The sequence below is a fragment of the Diaphorina citri genome, unplaced genomic scaffold (genome assembly GCF_000475195.1).
Source record: "Diaphorina citri unplaced genomic scaffold, Diaci psyllid genome assembly version 1.1 scaffold68, whole genome shotgun sequence".
Taxonomy (NCBI): domain Eukaryota; kingdom Metazoa; phylum Arthropoda; class Insecta; order Hemiptera; family Psyllidae; genus Diaphorina; species Diaphorina citri.
In genome coordinates, this window is record NW_007377505.1 from 140,556 (window position 1) to 156,891 (window position 16,336).

Here is a 16,336-nt window from a genome sequence, read left to right on the forward strand (position 1 = left end):
TTGCGGCAAGATACATATTTCTTTATTTTCTATGAGCTCCTGAGATACATATACGTAGCAGAAATGAGATAATACCTGCACAAAGTACAATGAACGTGTAGGTAAGTACGAGTATTTCCTTTATAAAATGTCGTGAATGTTCTTAGTAAACAGAAATATATAAACTTAGTTATATAAATAAATAAAAATAATAAATTATCATTTCCCTATAAAATAGGAATAATAATCAGAGTTCTCTTTAAAAAAAAAAAAAAAAAAAAAAAAAAAAAAAAACACACATAATTTTATTATACTTATGTAGCATGTGTTAGTCCACCCTGTAAGTCACATGTTTAACACACACATAACATCATGTGTTACTTGTAATACGATCTTTGTGATTATTATAGGACGTGTGTAAAGAATATATATGTGTGTGCGAGAGAGAGAAAAGATGTTTCCTTTGAGGGTGCAAGAGAGAGAGAGAGAGAGAGAGAGAGAGAGAGAGAGAGAGAGAGAGAGAGCGCAAAATACAGAGAAGAAATTTACACCTTAAAACCCTTAGCAGAATAATGTCCTGAGGATATTACATCAATTATTAAGTATTATTTAATAAAAAGGAATTCTAGAAACATATATGTATTTCGATGACGATGAAGTTTGAATTTACTTCATCATTGAATGAAAAGAAATTCTCTGGAGAACATCAGAAGAAGAGAACAAGGAACACTAATTGAAAATGTTACACAATGAAAAAGATGCAGCTATTCTTTCCTCCTGCAGTATTATTTCATCCACGTACATACACTTGCACGTTTTTCCGTAACCTATATTTCAACAAAGGTTCGCGCTTTTGCTGAAATTCTTCCGTCTAACAGTCTGCTTGATAAATTGTGTTAGAATAAGAAATAGCTACTCGTAAAGAAAAGAGAGAGAGAGAAAGAGAGAGAGAGAAAGAGAGAGAGAGAGAGAGAGAGAGAGAGAGAGAGAGAGAGAGAGAGAGCATAATTATACTTATGTAACATGTGTTAGTCCACCCTGTAAGTCACATGTTTAACACACACATAACATCATGTGTTACTTGTAATACAATCTTTGTGATTATTATAGGACGTGTGTAAAGAATATATGTGTGTGCGAGAGAGAGAAAAGATGTTTCCTTTGCGGGTGCAAGGGAGAGAGAGAGAGAGAGAGAGAGAGAGCTCAAAGGAATTTCATCAAATATTTGAGTAGAACCTTGCGTCATGTTGTTTTAGGTTTCCGAAGATCTAAGGCTGTGTCTGCCCCCGTAAACATATAGGCTCGATCAGACACTTAAATTTGGAAAATACATAAAATAATAACAGTCCCATTCCTTCTCTGTAATTACTTCTTCGTTTGATTACGGGCTCCCACCTAATTTTGTCATTACCTCGTGAAATTTCGAACTTCTAAATGAATTTTCTGGGGGAATTTGAGTGTTCATTAAAAAGTTGATATGGACGGGATTTATTCAAGAAGGGCAGTGCTTAAAAACAAATATAGAGTTTGGATGGAAAGTATAGGTAGGTGATGAACAATGGAGATGAATGGGCCGATTTTTTTGGACCTTCCGCCGGACCGGACGGACAACGACATTCCGCAATAGAAAAGCCGTTTTACCCCAAAAAGGACCCAAGTAATGGTGACCCTTCTTGCAGAGAAACCATCACTTATACAAAATATGTATCGAGCTAGGTAATAACTTGAGTAGTAAAATATATTAGCCGAGGAAATTTGAATATTCGTTTTTAGCGACTATTCGTTCTACCTCTAAAATTATGAAATATGAATATGTTTTTAGCCCATAATTTTTGGTCGTTAACATTGAAACAGGCAAAGAAGGGGGAGAGAGAGGGATGACGGGAGAAGGGTAGAGGATGGAAAGGAGAGAGAGAAAGACAGGAATGAGGGAATGAAAGGAAAGGGACGAGAAGGTGATAGAGCGAGGAATGAAGAGAGAAGGGAAGAGGATGGAAAGGAGAGAGGAAAAGTAAGGGAGACAGAAGGAGAGGCGAGGGCAAGACCTTCATAACCCCCATGAAGGTAGGACATTATTATTTATTCCATGTACTTCTATTTTTGAACATCTCTGCGGAAAATCAATAAAATGACCACTGGCGTGACTAGAGACCTTCACATTAATCGACCTTTATGGTAGTTACCTCATGACGTAAAGTATAACAAATGGTAAGAAGCTAAAAGCTACGAAGTACTTATTACATAAATAATGGTCTAAGTACCTTTATCGCTTTATCTAATAACGTACCTACTTTTCCTTCACGCCACAGATTTGAACTTCAATTTTCCTTGTAGAACACATTTCAGGGGCACCTTTTAAGTTTAAGAGGCACAAAAAAGGGCACTTATTTATAGGTTTGAATAGGCACACAAGACTAGTGTTAAGTTTTCCTTGTAGAGCACCCCATGTTAGGGACCCATATACTCGTACTTCACAGTTTAGACATAACTTTTACATTTCAGAAGAAAAGTTTCGTAAGCGTAAGTTTGTAAGCAAGAGGTATAGGAAAATCCTAAAAAAGCGGGAAGAAGGGAAGAAAGAAGACCTCGGGCCTGTTATATCCACAGGAAGAACGAAAATGCCTTAAATGTACTTACATAAATTTTCACCGGAATGTAAGATGTAAGTAGCTACTAGCTACCTACATACCTACTGAGGCGTAGCGTAGGTACACAAGCACATAAGGTAAGTAAACAGAGAGAGGGAAAGGAGGATGAGTGAGTGAAAGGGAGAGAAAGTATAGGAAAGGAGGACAAGAAAGAACGAGGGATGAAAAAGGGAAGGAATATTCGAAAGAAAGTGGTATAAATGAAAAGGAACTAAACAAGGAAGGAAATAAAAGGAGGAAAGGAGGACAGGAAAGAACGAGGGATGAAAAAGGGAAGGAATATTCGAAAGAAAGTGGTATAAATGAAAAGGAACTAAACAAGGAAGGAAATAAAAGGAACGAGGAAGAATGAAGGTACAAGAGAGGGAAAAAGAATGAAGGAGGAAGGCACAGGCAAGAGTTATGAAAGCTATGCGATAGGCATTTACAAAATTGTTAAACACACATCAAAGAAATATGCCCGCGTGTATGTTAGGCGCTCATATCAAGCGTCTATTTCTATTTAGACCGCTATACAGGGTGTTACTGTTAGGAATAGATGAAAGAGCTGATCGATTCCAAGATTCTTCACTTTTTTTCCGAGAAAAAGAAGATCTTTAAAAGTTATCATCAATTATTGTTGATTTATTTTCAATTAATGAAATCGGAGTTGAGTGAGTAAGTAGTTATGTAGGTATAATTTGATAATAACTCACCTATTATACTCACTTATTTTATTTGATGGGAAAAGGTTTGATTTAGTCCAGTTTAGACAGCAACAATAATTATTACTTGTGCAAGTTATGCCGGCAATGCCTTTGCGGCACAAACCAGGACAAAAGATTATCTACTCAAAATAACATTGAAATTCCGTCATAGCTGGGTCAAAACTCACCTTTTATTAATAATTATTCAACATAATTATACATACCTTAGTATAAGTGCCTCATTCTACCCATGTATAAGTCTACAAGTACCTTGAAGTACCACTTCCTCTTAGGGTACACCCCCCTCCTAGGTCAAAGACATTTACCGGTCAATTTCTTGACCCCCGGGGGTCAACTGTTCTCCAAAGAAGGAGTCAAATACAATGGTCGGCCCAAAGGAGGACATAGCGGTAATAGATTTCACAAGGCGCTAGGCGGGACAATCTAATGGATTTTATGAGTTTTATGTGCTCGTTGTAAGTAAACTCTTCAAGTCTCTTGTGTTAGTACTTGGGTCCTGGAGCCATTATTACCTTTAATACAGGGTTCGGCTTTGCAATAGATTTAACTAATCCATGGGATGGGCATGCTACGACACAGACCACATGTCCAATGGTCTGTATCATTTTCATAGGTCTGAATTTTCTGCAGGGTGTTAATGTTAGGAAACACCGTTATACCGGGTGTTGGCAAAGTCACGGGGAAATGAAAACTTGAGACTCAATTTACTTTACACAGATCAAGTCGAACCCTCTTTTTTGAAGCCCAAATTTTCAGTGTTGGTCTCTTGATTTTGAACAGTCAGAATTCCTTTTTACTTGAACCCCCTAATCCCCTATCAAGGTACAAGATTCCGTATGAAGGATGGACATGCTACGACACAGGCCACACGAGTCTAAAGTAGCCGTTCCGTCAAATTTTTAATGGAATAAAAATGACATTGTTGGAAAGGAAACTTGTATGTTTTGTCGCTTGGTTTTCATCTATTTTTTCCGACGTTTTTCATTAGGTTTTTTTACGTCCAAGGAAAATATTTTTTGTAAAGGTTGACAAAAGCTCTTGTTAGTAGGGAATAAACGAATTTTAATTTGTAATGATACCGAGGAAACTAGGAAAGTTACAATAGATAAAAAATTCATACAATGCTTGCTATTTTTAGTATTTTATTATTATTATTTTACTATTTTTTTTTTTACTTTGATTTTCAGTCTCTATTACTTCTAGGCATGAGTAATTGCTTTCTGTGCTTTGAGTTGTATTTATTTTATTTGAAATTCTTTTCGTTTTTACTCTACATAGGTAGTTACAGGCGTATAGGTAAGTGCAATATTCCAATATATACTAGGGACTACAATACCAACAGTAGAACACTGAAGCCTTCTAGCTTACAGCGAGTCAGAATCGACACGTTGTTATTAACAGAAATACTAAAGGTTCAATCTTTCAATGTTGAGAATAAAGAAAACCTAGGCGAACAAGAACTATATATGTAGTTATAGAGGTACAAATGAATTATACGTAGGTACAATATTGTAATTAAATAATGAATGCTTAATTCTAGCTTGTACTTATGTGCAACAAAACAATTATGCAATAAAACCTGTATAACTTTTACCTACCTATGGTGCACAAGACAACTGAGGAATAGGTACATAAAGGGAAAAAAAAGTTCAGTGAAAGAAAAAGTTGAATTTAAAGCGAATAAATGAATGCATGAGATTGCATGCAAAAAAAGGCCTTCTCATAAACAATACACATTAATGTTCATACCTTAAGTTTTAGTACCTACAGCCTATAGGTGAAACTAGAAGCCAGGGCTTTCCCCCCCAAGAGCTTGATAGAGGGAGCTGTAACAGCGGAGGTCTTATCGTCCCAAAATTGAAGAGCGGAGGATAGGATAGGAGAAAGTAAGCCATTCCGAGAATGAACCGAACCTTATCTCATTAGGAACGAATCTAGCACTCAAGGTATGTCCACACATTGTCGAACGGATCTAGCACTCAAGGTGTGTCCACACATTGTCAAAATTTCACATCGCTCGATGGACGGCCGTCGACTATGTGTGGACACACCTTTATAAGGCATCAGACACTCAACTATCCAATCTAACTAGGCTGGCAGCCGAAAAAAACCCTCCCAAAACAAGCAAAAAATACCGCCAAGCAACCTTAGCACAGCCGCTAGCCATCTCTGAACGATTAAAAATGTGCGGATTCCAATGAATAGACCGCTGCGCTGCTGCAGATTGCCCGGATTGCCCAAGTTCCACTAATCAATATGCCAACATCGTACAACCACTCAACGATCGGTCTCTATTGTTTACAACCCAGCCACAGAACTACCCAAGGGTCATCGATATCTGTGTGCTTCTTGCTCAAGGCCAACCGGTCAAATGATGGACTGAAGACTAGACTGAAGTACATATAGGAGTATGTACCTAGAGCAGTGGTCCTTAACCTATGGACAAAGTGGTCCACGAGACACGACCTCAAAATTTCACAATGAGAATGATTGTTAATTCTCATTGTTTCGTTAAAAAAAAGTATTGTATTTATAGAGAGATGCTGAAATTCCCCAAAGAAGGAGGAAAAAGGAACTTTGAAAATGAAAACGGCACAAAAGAGGGAAAGAAAGGCCGTAGGCCCTAAGAATGTACTGTCGTCACAAGCTTGTTAAAACTCGTTCAACAATAAGTTATCTACATAAATCTAAAATAATATCAAGTGATCCGCAAAGGTTTGGTTCGCCACTTCTAACAGGTTAAGAACCCCTACTCTCGAGATATGTGTTAGGTATAGCGAGATAGAGGTCTCACAGAGTACTTGGATTTTATATCAGCAGAGAATAACGCAAGAATATCACTAAAGAATATAACGCAAGGTACTTATTACGAGTACTTCAAGTTATTTGAGAATCTTGAGAGTACTCGTGCTTCAATTTTATTTGGATACCCTGGAAAGAATTTAATCTAAAATGACGCCTCCTCAAAAAAATATTGAGAGCGTTCAACTCCGAAGAAAATCCTAACTACAATTTATTTACCTAATAAAAAATTGAATAAGAAAGAATGTATATTTTAGGGATAGTCAGAGTCGATACCAGTTATTTTGTTTTAACAGAGAAGAAGAGAATTTTGTTTTAACAGTCGACACCAAGATCCTTAAGAAAAACCACAAGAAATGGTTAGAAATAAGCAATTCGAAGATCTCCAATACCTGTCACTTTTAATTCAACTAACCAACTACATATGTAGGTATTTATGCAGGTAACATGAAAAGTCAGTATCTAAATAAAGGTAGAAAAGTCAAAGGTGTAAAAGGTAAAGGGTATAGAAAAGAAAAGAGGAAAATTAACCAAGAATGTCGTGAATAAATTAGGCAAAATTTGTACCTTTTAAAAACCACATACCAAGTCCGCATACAAACACGTAGGTAAGTAAGTAACGCTAGAAAAACTTCATATGGAGAAGCAAAGAGAAAAGAAATTCCCTGCCACCTGCAAACGAGGAAAAACCTTTGAAATTTTAATTTCTTCCACAAAGTCAGACAAAACGTTCATATAGCAGTGCGTGTAAAAACCCGGGTTTGTTTTTGAATTATAAAAAAGCTGAGATAAAAAAGGGACTCGTATGTGTGGGAAGGAAGGATGAGATGCAAAGAGGGTGGAAAAGGGAAGTGGGAGAGGAAAAGAAAGGGAAGGAGAACACCCGCAGAGACGGAAAGATAAAAATAAATAAGTATGTATCCAGAAGGTTTAACAGAAAATAATCAAATCACCCTCTCTCTCTACCTGTCGCTCTCTCCCCCTCCCTCACTCTCTCCCTCTCTGTGTTGAAAAAAATCGAGTGCAATGGCAAATTGCATATAGTCATTTCAAGATTGATACCGCGGTAAATCGTCCTAGGTATATCAAAACTGGATCACTTTTCTCGTCATGATGCTACATCACAAGTCTACAGGGTTGCATGATGTACGAGTAGGGTCAAATTAATTTTTCATACAGGGTGGCACTTCAATATTTCTAACGTAACGTTGATTATGTACTCAGGATATGGAACTACCGTAGGTACATATTCCGGAATACTATTGGTTTCAAGATAACTTTTTATTTGAAGCCTCCATAGGGGCTGGAAATGTCAAATTCCGCTCCCGATTGATGTACCTAGTTTTCTCTTTGCGATTGCAAAAGAGCCTAGACTCCTAGAGAAATAACTCAACAAGTGTAGGCACGGCAGGTCCCTTAAAATCACGGACACTTTGGAACAAATTATTTACAGAAACGGGGCATTTGGACCGTTGGGCCTTTCAAATACCACCATCATAATCACAATAATGATTTTACTAGCATAATAACGTGATGTGTGCCCTCCTATCTCCCATACCCAAGTATGTAATATGTACTCGTACGGTCTATACCTTCTATTCATCAGAGCTCTTATTATGAGTCTGGGCGTTTTTATCTTTTTATTACAAAGGAACCAGTTCCACCATGTGGTCTCCAATCCCCATGGTACTCATAATGAACCTATAACTAATAGAAATAAACCATGGAAAAGAGGCATACTTAGTTACATCCTCTCCAGAGAGTTCATTTCCACTTCCACTCGTCTGTCCTAATATTAAACAAACGTCTAAGTACGGATATGAGTACATACCTAGAACAGAAAAAAATATTAGCAGCTTTGATTTATGTCGCGTACAATATGAACAGAAATAAAATAGTAAAATAATAATACAAATAAATAAAACCATTATTATATGAACAGAAATATGCCCCATCATTCACGTCTCTCACATAAATAATATCTGCTGGAATGACATCTTGTCTACAACAACTCTATGTTGGGGAAACATGCAGCTTCGGAATCCTTAACTGGTTTTCTAGAGATGACTGTGGGCAGAAATCTATTTCGATCACAAATATATAGGTATGTTGTTGGGCAGAAAATCTATGGCGATTGCAGAGATAGATGATAGAAATCTATGGCACAGAGATAGATGTTGTCTGACTTGTATTAATCCCATTTTATTAGGCAGCACAGTTAGATGACTTAGTGACATATACTTACTCAGTGTCTGCTCTATTGAATAAGTACTTGTGTGATCCAGTTTGAATCGTTGGTAATTCAAGTGAACTTTTCGTGAAGTTTGAGTCGTCAAAAAGGGGACTACTTAATTGTGGCTTACTTACTTACCAGTTTAAAAAAAAAGATGTTTTCAGTATTTATTTTTAGATTGAAAAAAATCAATTACCTTCTTAATCAATTTTATTATTTCCTTAACCAGCCTAGTTAGCTAGGAGTGTAGCGGGTTAGATTACCGCCCGAGGCGGATTTTATCTTAAACAGATAAGCCCACTAGTGACTACATACATATGAACAATGAACATACCTTTGTACTTATATCAAAAGAGGTCCAAATAAAGAGGTAAAATCAGATCACTCATCACCGATTCAGATCCCCTACAATCCGACTCTGGTAATATCTTCTTCAATAATGTTGATACCCACGCAGACAAAAAACTGGAAAGAAAGGTCACTTTATGTAATGAAATAAAAACAATACCTCGAGTGCCATAAGTTACGTTAATCAGCCACATCATTAACATTTAGACTGGAGTTGTTGATGGGTCGAAAAATATACATATGGATTTACCATATAGGAACAGAAATACGAGGAAGAATGAAGGTACAAGAGAGGGAAAAAGAATGAAGGAGGAAGGCACAGGCAAGAGTTATGAAAGCTATGCGATAGGCATTTACAAAATTGTTAAACACACATCAAAGAAATATGCCCGCGTGTATGTTAGGCGCTCATATCAAGCGTCTATTTCTATTTAGACCGCTATACAGGGTGTTACTGTTAGGAAACACCGTTATACCGGGTGTTGGCAAAGTCCTTTCTCACGGGGAAATGAAAACTTGAGATTCAATTTACTTTACACAGATCAAGTCGAACCCCCTTTTTTTGAAGCCCAAATTTTCAGTGTTGGTCTCTTGATTATAAAATTTCGAACAGTCAGAATTCCTTTTTACTTAAACCCCTTAATCCCCTATCAAGGTACAAGATTCCGTATGAAGGATGGACATGCTACGACACAGGCCACACGAGTCTAAAGTAGCCGTTCCGTCAATTGTTTTATTGCTAGGAAATAAAAACGGCACGGCGGTGAAACACTTTTCTTTATTAATCACAGGTGTTAACAGATTACCACATGGGTGGTTATACAGATTAAGATTAACACATAATTTTATTATACTATGAATGTTAAAGAGGGAATGAACTAAAGATATGCAGAAAGAACTGGATGATAAGGGAAACTTGGATATCTAGGACAAGAAGGAAAGACCGAGGGCTGAAAAAGGGAAGGAATATTCGAAAGGTATAACATTTTTATGTTCCCTAGTCCCTATCGATATCTTCAAACCGGGCATGCTTATCACCATTAGTAGAGGGGTGCCTTTTGCCTTTAGAACTATTTGATGGCTCCTTAGGACAAAATCTAAGATAGAATCTTTGAGGGTTTTCAGCTCCACTGACTAAACGGTTACCTAAGACTGCTAAGACACTCGGTTTAGCATAATTTAATAGGATAAGTAAAGTTGTGTGATGTTCACACCATATTTTTTTCTTTTCTTATTTTTTTCTCTCTTCTCCTAATTGTTAGAAGTGGCGAACCAAACCTTTGCGGATCACTTGATATTATTTTAGATTTATGTAGATAACCTTATTGTTGAACGAGTTTTAACAAGCTTGTGACGACAGTACATTCTTAGGGCCTACGGCCTTTCTTTCCCTCCTTTGTGCCGTTTTCATTTTCAAAGTTCCTTTTTCCTCCTTCTTAGCGGAATTTCAGCATAAATACAATACTTTTTCTAACGAAACAATGAGAATTAACAATAATTCTCATTGTGAAGTTTCGAGGTCGTGTCTCGTGGACCACTTTGTCCATAGGTTAAGGACCACTGCTCTAGGTACATACTCCTATATGTACTTCAGTCTAGTCTTCAGTCCATCATTTGACCGGTTGGCCTTGAGCAAGAAGCACACAGATATCGATGACCCTTGGGTAGTTCTGTGGCTGGGTTGTAAACAATAGAGACCGATCGTTGAGTGGTTGTACGATGTTGGCATATTGATTAGTGGAACTTGGGCAATCTGCAGCAGCGCAGCGGTCTCTTCATTGGAATCCGAACATTTTTAATCGTTCAGAGATGGCTAGCGGCTGTGCTAAGGTTGCTTGGCGGTATTTTTTGCTCGTTTTGGGAGGGTTTTTTCGGCTGCCAGCCTAGTTAGACTGGATAGATGGCAGCTTTGAGCGATTCCGCCCTACTAAAAACAGATTCTAGGTAGCCAAGATTTAAAAATATTGGAAACCAAACCAGACTTCTTTCAAAAATTGGAGAATATGTATGTAGGTATACGTCATCACAATTTCATATTCGTTAATAGCTAATGTGATCTGAAAGCAAAAGTGAACTTTCAAGTACGAGAAGCAAAAATCAGTTGGCGTCTGTGATCTTGGATTTTCAAGTATTTCTGGACATAAAAAAAAATCTTTCTTCACAATTTACATCTGACTTGCCTACTTGGGTAGACACTTATCTCTTTGGATCGCAGATTGGTAATCAAGTAATCAAGATAAGAATGTATAAAAGAGTATAATTCCTGTTTAAAGAGCCATAAATGAACAATTTCTACGAGAAATTGAATAATAATATAGAAAATATGACAAATTATAACTTTACCATGTAGATATCAGGATAACTATAACCAGGCAATAACTTGATATCAGGTTTCTTCGGTCACATAAGACTTGGAAGTAAAAGCAAACAGCAGTTTGTCTCTTTTTTAAGCTTATGTGAGTGCTGAGTCGCTTCTTACTTAGTACCTTCTTCTTCCTCTTCTTCTTCCCCTTCTTCTTCTTCCCCTTCCTCTTCTTCTTCCCCTTCTTCTTCTTCTTTTTCTTCCTCCCCATATTCTTTTTCCTCTTTCTCCTCCTCCTTTTCTTCTTCTTGTTCTTCCCCTTCTTCTTCTTCCCCTTCCTCTTCTTCTTCCCCTTCTTCTTCTTCTTTTTCTTCCTCCCCATATTCTTTTTCCTCTTTCTCCTCCTCCTTTTCTTCTTCTTGTTCTTCCCCTTCTTCTTCCTCCCCTTCCTCTTCTTCCCCTTCTTCCTTTACGCTCGTCGCATTTCAGGTGTTGCTCTCTGTATTCATTATGTTTGTAGGTAATTCTGTATTCTGTATTCTCTATTCTGTATTCTGTATTGATATGTAATTTCCATGTAAACAAGCAAACGTACATTTGTACAAAATAAATGCTTTATTGAATTGAAATTGAAATTTATTGACCTTCGTAAAGCAAATAGCAACAGCTAGCTTAGAGCTTTGTCTATTTTCTAAGTACCTACAGGTGAGTGTAGTATCTAAGTACCTACTTAGTTAACTACAATTACATACTTAAGTAAGTAAGTAAAAGGTATTTAAGTAAGTGATTACGTAAGTACCTACCCAAGCAGCTAAGTAAGTATTAAGCAAGTAAGTACCTACGAGTAAAAGTACCTATGTACTTGAGCATTTTTCCCTGTCAAATTTTGATCTGATATTTTTTGACTTCTGCACTTTGAATGCTGAATAAAAGCAATATTATTGTCCCTCCTTTACTTAACAGACAGTGGTAACAAGGCTCCTTCAACTCAAGGTATTCTCTTGACTAAAACTAGTTTGGTAAGTACTTCTTGGACATTTTCCCGACCACATGAAGGCAGTAAGTACTTACCCAATTAAGGCAGTACTTAAGAACTTACCTAATTAAGTAATTATGAATAATAATTTATCAAAGTAAGTTATACTCACTTGCCAGCTTGTCCCGTTGATAAAAAAAAGCCTGATTTTGCTGACCTCACACTGAGCTTGACACATCCAACCATCGGTTTAAGCCGTATGATTTACACCATGCCAACCAGAAACAGTACCTACACCTCCGCACCCAAATCCGAAACTTCTAACTTTCCAAAAGTTTAATTTATAACCGCGCTTCTCTCTGCATGACATGGGCATACGGTCCAACTTTGGCTTAGCCATACTTCAGTGCCATAACTCATGCCGCATATATCATGCCATATTATATGAGCCATATTGTTTCCCTCTACGGTCATTCCCTTATGAGACTTCTTAAGCCGTTTGACCTTTCTGAGATACTTAAGTACCAACACTCGAATGCTAAAATTCCAGCTTGCCCCTGACAGCCATTTCTGAATGTACTGAGGCGTAGCGTAGGTACACAAGCACATAAGGTAAGTAAACAGAGAGAGGGAAAGGAGGATGAGTGAGTGAAAGGGAGAGAAAGAGAGGGGGGAAAGAGAAAGAGAGGGAGGGAGAGAGAGGTAGAGGGAGGGAAAGAGAGAGATGGAAAATCATATTTTCTTACTTACATATGTCCCTTGGGATGAAAAAGGGGATAAATAGCAAGAAAGAAAAGGGAGGAAAGAAAGAGAATATGATAGCAAATAGGAAGGAAGAAGGGAAGAAGCAGTACGCGAGGGAAGGAAGGGAAAGAAGAAACAGGAGAGAGGAGATGTGTAGGTAGAGAAAGGAATACTCGTTTATTTATTAGGAAGGTAGTGGTATCCCTTAGGTCCTACGTTATGACTTCATGAGTAAAACGGAGCAGGGAATATAAAGCTGTTAGGAGAAGAGAGAAAAAAATAAGAAAAGAAAAAAATATGGTGTGAACATCACACAACTTTACTTATCCTATTAAATTATGCTAAACTGAGCGTCTTAGCAGTCTTAGGTAACCGTTTAGTCAGTGGAGCTGAAAACCCCCAAAGATTCTATCTTAGATTTTGTCCTAAAGAGCCATCAAATAGTTCTAAAGGCAAAAGGCACCCCTCTACTAATGGTGATAGCATGCCCGATTTGAAGATGTCGGTAGGGACTAGGGAACATAAAATGTTATAAAATCTGACTTCTTATTCTGTCTTGTGTCACATAACACGTGGTGACCTTTTCCTTAACGACTATAAGCACTATTGTAAGGAGTAGGGCACACCTGAGTCAAGTGACACAAATGCGAGTCTCTCCTTGAATTTTAACAGTCAAGTGTTGCCCAGAAGGTTTAACAGAAAGTAATCAAATCACCCTCACCCTCACTCTCTCTCCCTCTCTATGTTGAAAAAAATCGAGTGCAATGGCAAATTGCATATAAGTAGTCATTTCAAGATTGACATCGCGTCCTATGTATATCAAAACTGGATCACTTTTCTCGTCATGATGCTACATCAAAACTGGTTGGGTAGGAGTCGACAAAGGTGACATGGGGAAAGGTTATCCCCCCCCTACATAATACACCCTCCCCCCCATCTCCAGTACCACTATTAATATTGGTGAAAGGGAAGGGGGGGGGGATATAGGGTCTATTTATCTGTTTTCTTTTACTCTGGAATTGCTCCAAGGTTCAGGTTCACGGACACCCGACCCTAGATTCTAGACCCTCTTTTCCATGGTTTATTTCTATTAGTTATAGGTTCATTATGAGTACCATGGGGATTGGAGACCACATGGTGGAACTGGTTCCTTTATAATAAAAAGATAAAAACACCCAGATTCATAATAAGAGCTCTGATGAATAGAAGGTATAGGTACATATTACATACTTGGGTATGGGAGATAGGAGGGCACACGGCACACATCACGTTATGATGCCAGTAAAATCATTATTGTGATTATGATGGTGGTACATATTTGAAAGGCCCAACGGTCCAAATGCCCCGTTTCTGTAAATAATTTGTTCCAAAGCGTCCGAAATTTTAAGGGACCTACCGTGCCTACACTTGTTGAGATGTTGAGTTATTTCTCTAGGTCCTCTAGGAGTCTAGGCTCTTTTGCAATCGCAAAGAGAAAACTAGGTACATCAATCGGGAGCGGAATTTGACATTTCCAGCCCCTATGGTTTAAAAATATGTTTTTGGTATCAGCTAAAAGCTCATGTTGGTGTCTTCAGGATACCTACTGTCCAAGATTTTCCAGTTGGCTCTACTAAGTAGGTTAGTAGGGCGTCTATTCTTTTACTCTGACAGCCTTTTCTGAAAGCTAAAAAAATATAGAACCTATTGGCTAAAAGCTCGTATTGCTCAAGACACGTTGGTTTTATATGTATAGGTAATAGGTAGCCGGCTCTATTTTCAGAGAAAATACCGCTGACGTGCTGACATTTAACAAGTTCCAAAACTAATCTGTCCAAAAAAATTGCACATGACTCTACCTATAACATACAAACTTGGGTAGAGGTTTCGGTATTTCTGTTCCTATATGGTAAATCCATATGTATATTTTTCGACCCATCAACAACTCCAGTCTAAATGTTAATGATGTGGCTGATTAACGTAACTTATGGCACTCGAGGTATTGTTTTTATTTCATTACATAAAGTGACCTTTCTTTCCAGTTTTTTGTCTGCGTGGGTATCAACATTATTGAAGAAGATATTACCAGAGTCGGATTGTAGGGGATCTGAATCGGTGATGAGTGATCTGATTTTACCTCTTTATTTGGACCTCTTTTGATATAAGTACAAAGGTATGTTCATTGTTCATATGTATGTAGTCACTAGTGGGCTTATCTGTTTAAGATAAAATCCGCCTCGGGCGGTAATCTAACCCGCTACACTCCTAGCTAACTAGGCTGGTTAAGGAAATAATAAAATTGATTAAGAAGGTAATTGATTTTTTTCAATCTAAAAATAAATACTGAAAACATCTTTTTTTTTAAACTGGTAAGTAAGTAAGCCACAATTAAGTAGTCCCCTTTTTGACGACTCAAACTTCACGAAAAGTTCACTTGAATTACCAACGATTCAAACTGGATCACACAAGTACTTATTCAATAGAGCAGACACTGAGTAAGTATATGTCACTAAGTCATCTAACTGTGCTGCCTAATAAAATGGGATTAATACAAGTCAGACAACATCTATCTCTGTGCCATAGATTTCTATCATCTATCTCTGCAATCGCCATAGATTTTCTGCCCAACAACATACCTATATATTTGTGATCGAAATAGATTTCTGCCCACAGTCATCTCTAGAAAACCAGTTAAGGATTCCGAAGCTGCATGTTTCCCCAACATAGAGTTGTTGTAGACAAGATGTCATTCCAGCAGATATTATTTATGTGAGAGACGTGAATGATGGGGCATATTTCTGTTCATATAATAATGGTTTTATTTATTTGTATTATTATTTTACTATTTTATTTCTGTTCATATTGTACGCGACATAAATCAAAGCTGCTAATAATTCTTTCTGTTCTATGTACTCATATCCGTAGAGTCCGTAGACGTTTAATATTAGGACAGACGAGTGGAAGTGGAAATGAACTCTCTGGAGAGGATGTAACTAAGTATGTACATAGGTACTTACATTTACTTACATAAGTACAGTAAGTAAATAAGAAGTACATATTTTATGTCAGTAGGTACGTACTTCCACAAGTATTTATATTTACTTTCAAATAATATTTACTAACTTAAGTAAGTACTTAGATAGGTAACTAAATGTTATCTAAGACAACGAGGTTTTAGCGAGGTAGATCTGTTGATAATTGGGTAGGGAAATACCTACCTAGGAAAAAAGTGTTTAACTTGCTGATTCTTGTGACGAACTTGAAGCCCTATAACCTTGGGCTAGGTATGTAGGTACCTAAAGGCTCATACTTAAGTCCCACAGGATTGGAATCAAGGCTTGAAGAGGAAAGCCACTAAGTTAATATCGTACTGCGTACAACACTCTCTGTCAAACAAGTAACTACTTAGGTAGGTACTTGGTAATTTTATCATGGGGTTAGCTGGCTAAAAACCTCACCAATTGGTCATAAAATTATTAATCTATGATGAGACAGTCTCGCCACAATAAATCTCGTCACAACCACCCCTGATGCTATAAATAAAGCTATAAAAAAATCCATCTTCCATTTGAAATTCTCAACATAAAAATGCAATAAAAATAACACAACGAAGAAAGA